Source organism: Neoarius graeffei, chromosome 9, assembly GCF_027579695.1.
Source record: "Neoarius graeffei isolate fNeoGra1 chromosome 9, fNeoGra1.pri, whole genome shotgun sequence".
Taxonomy (NCBI): domain Eukaryota; kingdom Metazoa; phylum Chordata; class Actinopteri; order Siluriformes; family Ariidae; genus Neoarius; species Neoarius graeffei.
In genome coordinates this window covers 9,976,205-9,991,147 of record NC_083577.1, presented here as the reverse complement: position 1 = coordinate 9,991,147, position 14,943 = coordinate 9,976,205, and positions in this window count along the sequence as shown.

Here is a 14,943-nt window from a genome sequence, read left to right as displayed (position 1 = left end):
CTGTTGATTAGTCAGGGTTCTTTTTTTTTTTCTGGGTCCCCACCGCTTACTTCCAATGCCCTGTGGCAAAATAAATAAATAAATAAATAAAAACCCTGTGAGCATCATTTAACATGATACAGGAGATAGAACAAGATAAAGTGCCTTGTTTTAATCCACTCTGTTATTTCAAAAAGTTGACATGAAATGCAGTCATGTATAAATTTGCTGAATGTCATTGTTTGCTTTGGTTTTCTTATGTGTTCCTTTGCCTAATCTGGACATTGGTTGATGTACTTTAATATTTTAGTTTCTATGCTCAAGTGTGGGTGGCACGATGGTGTAGTGGTTAGCGCTGTCGCCTCACAGCAAGAAGGTCCGGGTTCAAGCCCTGTGGCCAGCAAGGGCCTTTCTGTGCGGAGTTTGCATGTTCTCCCTGTGTCCGCGTGGGTTTCCTCCGTGTGCTCCGGTTTCCCCCAAAGACATGCAGGTTAGGTTAACTGGTGACTCTAAATTGACCGTAGGTGTGAATGTGAGTGTGAATGGTTGTCTGTGTCTATGTGTCAGCCCTGTGATGACCTGGCGACTTGTCCAGGGTGTACCCTGCCTTTCGCCCGTAGTCAGCTGGGATAGGCTCCAGCGTGCCTGTGACCCTGTAGAACAGGATAAAGTGGCTAGAGATAATGAGATGAGATGCTCAAGTGTTAAGGCAAACTATTCAAGGAAAGTAATTGCAAAATTTATTTCACAAAAAAAAACTGTCATCACCTAATACTTTGAACCTTAAAGTGCCATTCCACCATTGGATGTATTCTTTGGCATAAAATGCAATATATTTTGACAACATATATAAATGATATCACTAGATAGAGAAATCTTTTAGCTTCAAAATGATATATCAAACATAATTTTTTGACAACGACAAGTATATTAATTTTGCGACCAAAGTCACCTACCCTTTTAATTTCCGCGCGTGATGTCATCGGCAGGTTCCCCTTCTTGTGTACCACATGACGTGTGACGTGGCACATATTATCAGCAATGGCGGATAGAACACGATAAAAATAATACCAATAAATCTAGCTAATACCAATAAATCTAGCTAACTGAAAGATTAACTCAAAATTTTTCTCAATTTTTTTGGCCCCCATATACGAGGAGAAATGACTCTCTCACTTTGGGGGTTTCCTGGTCTAAAAATAGACCAACACATGGTACACAAGAAGGGGAACCTGCTGATGACATCATGTTTCACTACCGCGCGGAAATTAAAAAGGTAGGTGACTTTGGTCGCAAAATTAATATACTTGTCATTGTCAAAAAATTATGTTTGATGTATCATTTTGAAGCTAAAAGATTTCTCTGTCTAGTCATGTTGTCATAAAATATATTGTATTTTATGCCAAAGAATACATCCAATGGTGGAATGGCACTTTAAGTAGCTCTCAAGGTAAGTTGATGAAGCTGTTAAGCATCTAGTTTAATAGTACTTTTTAAAGAATAACCATGATGATGATGAGTATTACGATTACACAATCATAGATGCAATTGCAGCAGATATTACATAAATCATGAACCAGATCCATCTATCCGTTTTCTTCTGCTTATCCAAAATTGGGTCATGGTGGCAGTAGGCTAAGCAGGGTATTCCAGGCATCCATCTCCCTAGCAATGCTTTCCAGTTCCTCCTGGGGGATCCCAAGGTGCTCCCAGGTCAGATGAGATATATAATCTCTCCAGTGTGTTGTGGGTCTACCCCGAGGTCTCCTCCCAGTTGGATGTGCCCAGAAAACCTCCAAAGGAAGGTGCCCAGGAGGCATCCTAATCAGATGCCTGAATCACCTCAGCTGACTCCTTTCAACATGAAGGAGCAGCAGCTCTACTCCAAGATCCCTCCAGATGTCTGAGCTCCTCACCCTGTCTGCAAGGCTGAGCCCAGCCACCCTACAGAGAAAGCTCATTTCAGCTGCTTGTATCCGCGATCTCATCCTTTCGGTCATGACCCAAAGCTCATGACCATAGGTGAGGGTTGGAACATAGATTGACTGGTAAATTGAAAGCTTTGCCTTCCAGCTCAGCTCCCTCTTCAACACGACAGACTGGTACAATGCCCCCATGACTGCTGACACCGCCCCAATCCACCTGTAAATCTCACGCTCCATTTTACCATCACTCATAAACAAGACACTGAGATACTTGAACTCCTTCACTTGGGGCAGCAACTCACTCCCAGCCCGGAGGGAACATTCCACCATTTTCTGTTTTCCCCTCAGAAGAATCGCCACCTTAATGTGGTGGAGGAGTTTGGGTGTCCCGGTGATCCTGGGAGCTGTATTGTTGGGGACATTAGCCCCTGGTAGGGTCTCCCAAGGCAAATTGGTTACAGGGGAGGGGCCAGACTAAGAGTGATTCAAGACCCCAATGAAATAGCAAAGAAGGGGCTGCAGCACCTCACCCAGGAGTGGGAAACCGGGGCCTCCTCCTGGAGCCAGACCTAGGAGGACAGCTCACCAGTGAGCATCTGGTGGCTGGGCTTTGGCCCATGGGGCCCAGCTGGGCACAGCCTGAAGAACTGACATGGAGCTGCCACCATGTGGGCTCACCACCTGCAAGGACAGGCACCAGGGTCAGGTGCATTATGAGCCAGGTAGCAGGCAAAGGCAGGAGTCTGGTAATGCTGGTCCTCAACAGTGCAGACTAGTGATTGGGATGCAGACAAAACCAGATCTGAGATTTAAAAAATAGAAACAGTAAAAACGCCAAAAAGGTGAAACAGTATTGCCATTCTGCACAACTGTAATGATTGAAATGAGATGTTTTTATTCCATTAGATTGCCTGACTAGTCATGTGTTCAGGGAAGTCAAAAAATATGTAACACAATATACAGTATATGGACTTTTTGCTAGCACTCTGTCATGTTTGTTTGCCAGGTTATTAGCAAAGAAAATATTCAAGAGGACAGTGCTGAATTTCATGAAGAACTTTGTCCTGCGTGCAACACAAGAATAATTCACCCCGCTCATATATCCATCATCACTGAGGGTGCTGAAGTACTTGATGACTGCAAAAGGCTTGCCTTCTTCTAATGGGCATAATTTATGTACTGAACATGAGTTGAAGTAAAGTTGAAGTACTAGTACATATTTAAAATGTTTCAGGAGGTCTTTCTTGAGCGAGATGCTCTTAAGATGTCTCCAAAGGTCCAGTATTAGTGAAACAAACTCAACACATTTTAACATGGATGTGAGCTGTTTTTGGTTTGTTGGCTAAGTTTTCTGTCCATCTATCCATTATCTGTAACCGCTTATCCTGTGCAGGGTTGCAGGCAAGCTAGAGCCTATCCCAGCTGACTATGGGTGAGAGACGGGGTAGACCCTGGACAAGTCACCAGGTCATCGCCGGGCTGACACATAGAGACATACAACCATTCACACATACAGTCAATTTAGAGCCACTAATTAGCCTAACCTGCATGTCTTTGGACTGTGGGGGAAACCAGAGCACCCAGAGGAAACCCACACAGACATGGGGAGAACATGCAAACTCCACACAGAAAGGCCCCTGTCGGCTGCTGGACTCAAACCCAGAACCTTCTTGCTGTGAGGCAACAGTGTTAACCACTACACCACCATGTTGTCCTATTTAAGTTTTCCTTCCAACCAAAACTCCTGCACCTCACTAACTGTTGTTGGCTTTGATTAAAAAATGTGAAAGGCTTTTGTGTTGCTACTTGGCGGTGTTTGAGGAAATGAGGAATCAGGACCTCAGAACCTATCTTTTACATCGTTTCTTATTGAAGGAGGCCTTACTTGTAATTCTTATACTGTGCCACTGAGAATCTGTATAAATGGCATTTGTCTTTGCCATGTAATCTTTTATTTTTGGCTTTTATGAGCATTAAAATATGTTCATGTTGTCTGTTTCACTTAAAACGTTGAATTTTAGAGTTATTTTTGTCATTCTTGGTTCAAATTGTCATATTTGAACTTGGCATTTAATTATAGTACAGGCATTTAGCAGATGCTCTTATTCAGAGCGACTTACAATAGGACCCTGACATACCCACAGCAGACCTGGGGACCAGCCCAGGGAGCAGGTGGGGGTTAGGTGCCTTGCTCAAGGGCACTTCAGCCATTCTTGCTGGTCCAGGGAATCAAACTGTTGACCTTTTGGTCCCAAAAGGGTATTTCTCTAACCTTTAGGCCATGGCTTCCCCATTTAAATAGCGCTTTTTTCTGTGGTACCAAATATCCAGTATCCAGCCAGTTGTGGATCCATCCATCCATCCATTATCTGTAGCCGCTTATCCTGTCCTACAAGGTCGCAGGCAAGCTGGAACTTATCCCAGCTGACTATGGGCGAGAGGCGGGGTACACCTTGGACAAGTCGCCAGATCATTGCAGGTCCCAGTTGTGGATATTAAATAAATAAATAAATAAATAAATAAATACAAAAATTATATATATATATATATATATATATGCACACACACACGCAATGTACAGTATGCACACACACACACACTATATATATATATATATATATATATATATATATATATATATATATATATATATTCTGTGTTTTGAGTCTTTATGTACATGATGCATGCATGGACTGGCCATCAGGAAGTTTGGGAAATTTCCAAGTGGGTTGGTCTTGTGGGAGCCAGTCTGTTTTTTCCCCCCTAACCTTGGCAGCCTATATACACATATTCAGTAGGTCATCTTAGCTGTCGTGACACTGCTGGTGTAATCCATAACAGCAGGAAAAGTTATTGTCACTCACAAATGAAAATATCTAGCACTTGGTCAGCTGGTATCTCACACTCATTGCCGGAACATGGATAGAAAGAAAATGCCCAGGGTCAAAGAAGAAAAGAAAAAAGCTTTGGTGGCTGATGCTGCATAGTGTGCTAAGATAAGGGATTTGTTTAAGCAGTCTGGAGGTGATTATGATGATAGTGGTGAGGAGGCAGAAACATCAAATAGGAGCAAGCAGAGAGCAAGGACTTTGTCATGCTTACATGTTGCATGCTTTGAATTAGTTAAATGAACTAACTAAAGAACAAAGTGTTTTGTTAACCTTGGGGTTTTGATGCTAGAGTCTTGCTACAGGTTGGATCTTTTCCAAACGTTTAACTAGAAGCTGTGGCCTAAAAGTTAGAGGAACAGCTTTGGGACCAAAAGGTTGCTGGTTTGATTCACTGGACCAGCAGGAATAGCTGAAGTGCTGTTGAGCAAGGCACCTAACTCCCAACTGCTCTGGCTATGTCAGGGTCCTGTTGTATGTTGCTCTGGATAAGAGTGTCTGCTAGATGTCTGTAATGTATTCAGACTCAATGCACACACGTTTAGAGAAGTTTATGCTAAATTTCTTGAAAATGTTTTAAAAACAACTTTGACTGTAAATGGGTAAACATGTAATTTTAATCATTTTCTTCAAGACAATTCATCATTTCCTTTTTGCATTATAGCCAATAAGGCATATCATATTTGAAAGCTAGTCCAGCAATAAAAATGATTTGTTAACTAGGCCTGCTTACTCAACCATCTAAACACATTGGTGGACATGGCTCTAAACATGAAAGGGAAAGGCTGGAGGAAGAGGGAGCAGGAACCAGCAGATATCCAGTTAGAGGTGCACGAGTGAGTCTTATTGTGTCACTGTGTAGTAAATTAGGGCACTGCATTGCATTACAGGCATTTAGCAGACATTCTAATCCAGAGCAACGTACAACACACCCAGAGCAGCCTGGGGAGCAATTGAGGGTTAGGTGCATTGCTCAAGGGCACTTCAGCCATTCTTGCTGGTCCAGGGAATCAAACCAGCATCCTTTTGGTCCCAAAACTAACCATAAGGCTGTGGCTTCCCCCAGCACAATATGTCATTTGCATGACAACATTGGACTACTTCATTCAAGTTTGTTATTGTGTGTCAAGCTTGGACTCTTCATCATGAATTTAATGAATACAACAAAGTTCTGAGGAAGTATTTGCAAGGATGTAACACAGACAATACAAATTAAAGTTTTATTGATTGACAAACTTGTTGGGTCGGCTCGAATTTGGTGTATCAAATTGTGGCCTCTGGACAGCAAATTTCCAAGCTGCTCTGCTTTAGGTTGCTGCCCTGACATGATGTGAGTGGAAAAAAAATTAAATTAAATTAAATTAAAAAAATAAAAATTCAATTAATGGTCACTTGCATATGTCAGGAAATAAATAAATAAATAAATAAATAAGGGCCTTATCTTACACTCATTGTTATTTTTCCATTCAGCACCCACATTGTTGAAATAACAAATGCTCTTGTGCTCATCTGAGCACCCAAGGACCTGTTGGTCTTAAAATGAGATGTGGTTAGTTGCATTGCTATCTTGAGGCAGAGGAAATGGACTGACCAACAAAAACCTGGTCTGAAGTCAACGGCACAGTATTTCACTATCATTTTAAGGGCCCATTATCAAGACAGTAAGATGCACCTATAAGTGGGTGCACAATGCACATACACTCTGTTACACACACAGGGAACACAGCAGAACATGCAAAAACATGCACATGATTAAAAATAGTATTATAATGTGAAAGATTATTATTGTGTACATCAAGATATAAATGTCATAATGGTTATTCATAATGTTTATTAGGCTGTTCGTCACTGCTACCTCCTCCCACCTACCTCCTGCTTCACCTCAGGAAGTGTTGGTGGGAGGAAGCTGTTGCTGTAGATGGCTTGCTCACATGTAGTGAGTTTCCTCTGCAGAGAAGTGTTCTTTCCTACTACCTGGCAAATCCTCAGTTATAATAGCAATCTGTCAAGTTCCAAGCATATCTGGCTTTTAAAGATGACAGGAGATGACAATCTGATTGGTTTATTGCATGTTATGCACAAAACGCACCCAAGATTAATTCAGAGACCAGGTATAACCTGTTTGAATCATGCACCTGATACTGTGACCATTTTTTTTCCCCCACCGTTAAACTCAGAAAAATGTTTCTGAGTTTCAAGTTCTGAGTTTAGGACACGCCCTAAATGCACTTATATCTTGCACTTCAGATTGTGTGCTTAAATCATTAAAATAGGGCCTTCAGTGTTTCCATTGTTTAAAACTGTTTTATGTCTGTCTCTTTTAAAGGTGAGTTTATATTGCTTTAGTAATAAAATAAGGAAATATGTAAATATTACTCCATTATTGTGCATATAAAAACATGTGTTGTAAAAAAAACACTTTAAAAATGGCATAGTTTTAAAAGCATTTTGTTGTTCAACATTAAAAAAAGTGAGTAGTCTGTGAAAATAACTGTTAAAGTATTTTGATGAGATTTTTTTTATGCTGCCATGTAAATTGTACTTGAATTGTCGAGCTGAATTTACTGTGTGAAAATTGTTACCATACATTTTTAAGTAATTTCCCTCTGTATTTTTTTCAGTGTATAAGGTTCCCTGATGTGCAAGAAAACATGATGAAGTGCCCTAATATGCGCCCTTCCAGTGGAGAAAATGAGAGGAAATGACCTATAGCCCCTGACCCCCACCCCCATGAAACATGATAAAGTGTCCCCTAGGGTTCCTTCCAGTTGAGAAAATGACATGCGGTGCCCTCTAGGGTTCCCTTACATGCAAGAATATGAGATGAAGTGCCCTCAATGGTGCTTCTACGTGTGAGAAAACATAATGAAATGCCCTCTAGGGTGTCTATATGTGTGAGGAAAACATAATGAAATGCCCTCTAGGGAATCTCTACATGTGAGAAAAACATGAAATGCCCTCTAGGGTGTCTAGGTGTCTGAGAAAACATGAAATGCCCTCTAGGATATCTCTACATGTGAAAGTCAACAATTAAATGCCTTATAGGGTATATCTGTGTGTCAGAAAACATAATGAAATGCCCTCTAGGGTATCTCTCTGTGCGAGAAAGCATAATGAAATGCTCTCTAGGGTATATTTGTGTGTGAGGAAGCTTAATGAAATGCCCTCTAGGGTATCTCTATGTGTGACAAACCATAATGAAATACCCTCTAGGGTATCTCTCTGTGTGTGGGAAAGCATAATGTAATGCCTTCTAGGGTATCTCTATGTGTGCGAAACCATAATGAAATGCCCTCTAGGGTATCTGTGTGTGAGAAAGCATGCGATACCCTCTAGGGTATCTCTGTATGTGAGAAAACATAATTAAATGCCCTCTAAGGTACAGTGGTGCTTGAAAGTTTATGAACCCTTGAGAATTTTCTATATTTCTGCATAAATATGGCCTAAAACTTCATCAGATTTTCACACAAGTCCTAAAAGTAGATAAAGAGAACCCAGTTAAACAAATGAGACAAAAATATTACACTTGGTCATTTATTTATTGAGGAAAATGATCCAATATTACATATCTGTGAGTGGCAAAAGTATGTGAACCTTTGCTTTCAGTATCTGGTGTGACCCCCTTGTGCAGCAATAACTGCAACTAAATGTTTCTGGTAACTGTTGATCAGTCCTGCACACCGGCTTGGAGGAATTTTAGCCCATTTCTCTCTACAGAACAGCTTCAACTCTGGGATGTTGGTGGGTTTCTTCACATGAACTTCTCGCTTCAGGTCCTTCCACAACATTTTGATTGGATTAAGGTCAGGACATTGACTTGGCCATTCCAAAACATTAACTTTATTCTTCTTTAACCATTCTTTGGTAGAACGACTTGTGTGCTCAGGGTCGTTGTCTTGCTGCATGACCCACCTTCTCTTGAGATTCAGTTCATGAGCAGATGTCATGACATTTTCCTTTAGAATTCGCTGGTATAATTCAGAAATCATTGTTCCATCAATGATGGCAAGCCGTCCTGGCCCAGATGCAGCAAAACAGGCCCAAATCATGATACTACCACCACCATGTTTCACAGATGAGATAAGGTTCTTATGCTGGAATGCAGTGTTTTCCTTTCTCCAAACATAACGCTTCTCATTTAAACCAAAAAGTTCTATTTTGGTCTCATCCATACACAAAACATTTTTCCAATAGCCTGGCTTGTCCACGTGATCTTTAGCAAACTGCAGATGAGCAGCAATGGTCTTTTTGGAGAGCAGTGGCTTTCTCCTTGCAACCCTGCCATGCACACCATTGTTGTTCAGTGTTCTCCTGATGGTGGACTCTTGAACATTAACATTAGCCAATGTGAGAGAGGCCTTCAGTTGCTTAGAAGTTACCCTGGGGTCCTTTGTGACCTCGCCGACTATTACACACCTTGCTCTTGGAGTGATCTTTGTTGGTTGACCACTCTTGGGGAGGATAACAATGGTCTTGAATTTCCTCCATTTGTACACAATCTGTCTGACTGTGGATTGGTGGAGTCCAAACTCTTTAGAGATGGTTTTGTAACCTTTTCCAGCCTGATGAGCATCAACAATGCTTTTTCTGAGGTCCTCAGAAATCTCCTTTGTTCGTGCCATGATACACTTCCACAAACATGTGTTGTGAAGATCAGACTTTGATAGATCCCTGTTCTTTAAATAAAACAGGGTGCCCACTCACACCTGATTGTCATCCTATTGATTGAAAACACCTGATTCTAATTTCACCTTCAAATTAGCTGCTAATCCTAGAGGTTCACATACTTTTGCCACTCACAGATATGTAATATCAGATCATTTTCCTCAATAAATAAATGACCAAGTATAATATTTTTGTCTCATTTGTTTAACTGGGTTCTCTTTATCTACTTTTAGGACTTGTGTGAAAATCTGATGATGCTTTAGATCATATTTATGCAGAAATGTAGAAAATTCTAAAGGGTTCACAAACGTTCAAGCACCACTGTATCTCTATGTGTGAGAAAGCATAATGAAATGTCCTCTAGGATGCCCCGACAATGGAGAAAATGAGAGGTAATGCATTATATGGTTCCCCTATGTGCAAGGTGCCTTTCAATAGAGAAATTGAGATATATAGTAGTTCCCTGTATGGTGCTACTATGTATGAGAAAACATGGCAAAGTGTCCTTTAGGGTTCTTCAAAGTCAGTCCAAGGAAAATTGATGAAATGGCCTCTATGGTGCCCTTACTGTGAGTAAGACATGATACAGTGACCTATAGGGTTGTTATCTCTGCAAGAAATGTGATGAAGTGTCCTCTAGGGTGCTCTTCCTGGGGAAGCCTCTAGTTTTTCCTACATGCAAGAAAATGACATTAAGTGTCTGCTAGGTGCTCCAGCTCCTTGCATATTTTCAGTCCTATCCTTCAGACAGCATGTGTCCTCCATTGCCATTGATGCAACTGTTCATGAGACTGCCATCGATACCTCATCCTGTACTTTTTGTTCCTGTAAATACTGAAATCTGAGTCTGTTTGTTCCTCAGTATGAGCTGACAGCAGTAGCCATGATGATAGTAGCCGTGAGTTTCCGTGACAGAAACAAATGCAATTCAGAGCTCAGTGATGCTACTGAAGTGCCACTTCACATGAGGACATTGAGACTTTTGCACTGAGCATTAAAAGGCTGAGCTTTGAAAAGTAACGTAGAGATAAATCTACCATGTCCGAACAATCTAGCAATGAAGAGGAGAAAAATGCAATTGGAAAAGGGAGAAAATGAGCTCATGTCCTGGAAGTGAGTTCAGTATAATGTACATGTGGGTCTAGTTGAAGAAAATATTTTTGCAGCACAATAATTTTATATGTTATTCAGGCATGATTATGTCATTAAATGTAACTATAAATGGATGAAGAAAATGCCTCATGCTATTTTCCTGCTTCTGTACACTGTTATATACTGCACTGTAAATAATAAACATACTTCCTACTTTGTATGTGGGTCATTCTAGGGTTCCTTCCAGGTCAGAAAATGAGATGCAGTGCCCTCAAGGGTTTCCCTACATGCAAGAAAATGAGATGAAGTGCCCTCAAAGGTGTTTCTATGTGTGAGAAAGCATAATGAAATGCCCTCTAGGGTATCTCTGCATGTGAGAAAACATAATGAAATGCTCTCTAGGGTGTCTATATGTGTGAGACAACATAATGAAATGCCCTGTAGGCATGACAAAGTTTCACCAATAGCAATGCTCAATATACATTTTAGACTCAATTTATCCATAAAACATTAACTAGATGACTTCCACCCTTCACTTTATTGGCTGTCTTCAACTCCTGATTCATACATTCAACTTGAATAAACATGAAGTGATTCAGTCTTACAAGGTGATGTAATGATTAGCACTGTCACCTCACAGCAAGAAGGTTCTGGGTTTGGAGCCTAGTGGCCGACAGGGGCCTTTCTGTGTGGAGTTTGCGTGTTCTCCCCGTGTCTGTGTGGGTTTCCTCCAGGTGCTCCAGTTTCCTCCCACAGCTCAAAGACATGCAGTTTGGTTAACACAAGGTGACTTTAGGCTGAGGTGCTCTTGAGCAAGGCACCTAACCCCCAACTGCTCCCTGGGTGCTGTTAGCATGGCTGCATGGTTGGGTGTGTGTGTTCAGTGCTTCAGATGGGCTAAATGCAGAGAGGTATTTCACAAGTCTACATGTGATGAATAAAGTTGTTGTTCTTCATAATCTGCTTTTTTGGGGCTTATTCTAATAACTGTTATAAAGTCAATTGCATAGAAAGTCTATTTTCTGTATTATATGAAATTTCAGGAAGAAATTTTTTTTATCCATCCCAAAGTTATTGTCAACTCTGTTTACTCTGTTATAAAACCACATAAAATAGACAAAGACTTTTAATAATATGCATGACACCTGCACCGAGTGATGTCACTTCCTCTGGCAGGAAACTTCAGAAAGGTAGTGAGGTATGTTAAGTTTTTTTTTTTTTCTCGAATTAATTTGAACAAAATGTTGAAGATACACCAACAGTAGATTAATTATTCATCAACTCTGTTATTGTGATTTTGGAGTGAATCTCTCATTCATTAAAAAAAAACAATAATATGATTAAAATCCATAAAATTCTGTTTTTATACATGCCGTATGGTAGCTAGTTTGAGGTTTACATGTGGAGTTAAGACACAAAATAGTGGAAAATGTCAGCTCTGTTATCATTAATTCTGGTTATGGATTGCCCAGTTTAATGATGACATAGTTAATGATGACTAACAGAGTTAACGCTTGAAATGTACCTGCAATTATAGAATGGGGCACATACAGTATATCAGCCATTTTATTGAATTATCTACAGTGGGGTTATAAAAATAAATAAATAAATAAGCTGTTCACAAAAATTTCCGTCTGGTCATTCATTCATTCATTCATTTGCCCAAAACTTTGATCATGGAAAATATCTATCTATCTATCTATCTATCTATCTATCTATCTATCTATCTATCTATCTATCTATCTATCTATCTATCTATCTATCTATCTAAAAGAAAGGAATGAATGAATGAATGAATGAATCTGGCAAGATGTTAAAGGAACAATATTTGTTTGTTTGCTTCTTAAAATGTATTTGTTTATTTGTAATTTTGTTGGTTAGTTAACCAATTAGTTTATGAGCAAATGAATGTGTTTGTTTGTTAATGAGTTAGTGAGCTTGTTTGTTAATTAGTCAATTAGTTAATGAGTGAATGAATATGGTCAAATATTCAAGGAACAACTTTCATTTAGTTTCTTTGACTGTTCATTTCATTCTCTGTGTGTGTGTGTCTGTTCTTGTCGTGTATGTGTCTATTCTACCGTGTCTCTGATTCACAATGCCTTTTCATATGTTCTGTCCCAAATGCTACAATAAGTGCCTCATTAATGTTCTTCCTTGCTGCTTGCACACACACACACACACACATAATTTTCATAACCTTTTAAAAGGTTGCCCTATGAACTTAACACAGGATTTCTGAGGATCCATTAAGTTCTCTAAATTCAGTGTCACTTCCACAGTTAAATCTCATCTCATCTCTCATTATCTCTAGCCGCGTTATCCTTCTACAGGGTCGCAGGCAAGCTGGAGCCTATCCCAGCTGACTACGGGCGAAAGGCGGGGTACACCCTGGACAAGTCGCCAGGTCATCACAGGGCTGACACATAGACACAGACAACCATTCACACTCACACCTACGGTCAATTTAGAGTCACCAGTTAACCTAACCTGCATGTCTTTGGACTGTGGGGGAAACCGGAGCACCCGGAGGAAACCCACGCGGACACGGGGAGAACATGCAAACTCCACACAGAAAGGCCCTTGCTGGCCCTGGGGCTCGAACCCAGGACCTTCTTGCTGTGAGGCGACAGCGCTAACCACTACACCACCGTGCCGCCCCCACAGTTAAATGTTCTTAGTTATTGGTGTGTTTGAGATTTTAAATTTAGATGTGAGGTGCTCATAGGCTCACGAAGGCGCACACTGCATGTATCTGGACTAAATACACACTTTCTTTTTTGCTTATTATCATGCTTTGTAGGAGTATTGGTGCTAACTAAGCTAACTTCTTGTTAAACTACAGAAAGCAGACGTAAAAGAGAGTAATAATGACTGCTTTGTGGAGATTGTTTAAGTCATCTTCACTGATACAGAGCATATCAGCTCCTACAAGGGATCTCTGTTAGAGCCGAAGGTGGCGTATAAACATCTGTTCAGAGTGTGATACTTTACCATATGAGCAGCTGTACAAGTTTATTCCACAGAAGGCGTAGCAGCTGTTACTTCTTTTGGCAAAATGGAACTTTATTTATTTATTTATTTATTTATTTACTTACATTGTCTTCTGTGGAGACTATCAGAAAACATGATTTCAAAAAAGAAAAAGAATGGAAAAAAGAAGATGGAAACTTATACTGGCATGCAAAATGCTTCTTACCATAAACTAATACATAGTAATGATCTGCTTTCTGAATATTAATGAGTTGAGGGTGTTGTCAGTTTTCAAATTGCAAACATTTCTTGTGAATTAACATTAAAATTGATTGATTGATTAGGGAATGAATGGATTAATTAATTAATTAATTAATCTGTCCAGATGTTTAAGAAATACCATTTATTTATTTGTTTGTTTGTTTGTTACTTGCGAAAATCGGATATTTTTGTTACTTGTGAAAATCAGAGATTTTTGCAAGTATTTTGATCTGCCTGTTTGTCCATTTGTTTGTTGGTGATCTAGTGTCGTCATTTCTTGACCAATCTTCACCAAAATGCACAGGACAACTCACTAGGGTCATACAAAGACAGCATTAGTTTTTGGTGGGTCAAGGTCAAAGATCAAGGTCACCAAGGTCAAATCTTGTAAAAACACCTATTTGGCCATAACTTCTGTTTCTTTGTGTTTTTCGCAAGTATCCTGCTCTGCATGACTTTTCATTTGTTTGTTTGTTTGTTTGTTTGTTTGAAATTATCTGGCCAAACAATCAAAGAGATTTGTTTGCTTGTTTGTCAGTTAGTTGGTTAGTTAGTTAGCCAACTATTAAATGGATGAATGTATCTGCCCAATTCTTGAAGGAAAAATATTTATTTAGTTTATTTAGCTGAGTATAGTTGTGTGTGTGTGTGTGTGTGTGTGTGTGTGTGTGTGTAAGTAAGTAAGTAAGAGAGAGAGAGAGAGAGAGCGCATTTATTTATTTACTTGTTTGTTTGCTTGTTATTAATAAATGCTATTCACAAAACGTAATTATTATGAATAAAATTATTTATTGATATGATTAACACATTAATTAGTTAATCCTATTGATCATATTGTTAGTTAGTTAGTCAATTAGTTAATGAGTAAATGCATGTATGTCCTCTCTAGTCTTCTCAGGAAATTATATCAGATCAGGATTAAAATAAATAAATACATAAATAAATAAAAATAAAATATAAAAAAGGATAGAATAAAAGAAAGAAGATTCAAACTTCTATTATCATGCACATGGTTTTCACCACAAGCTAATGAACATTAATAACCTGTTTTATGAATATTATTGAGCTCAGGGTGTGGTCAATTTTCAAATTTCAAATATTTCCAGTAGTTGGACATTCTTGCTGAACTTTTATTTTCCTAATATTCATGGTTTTGCAAT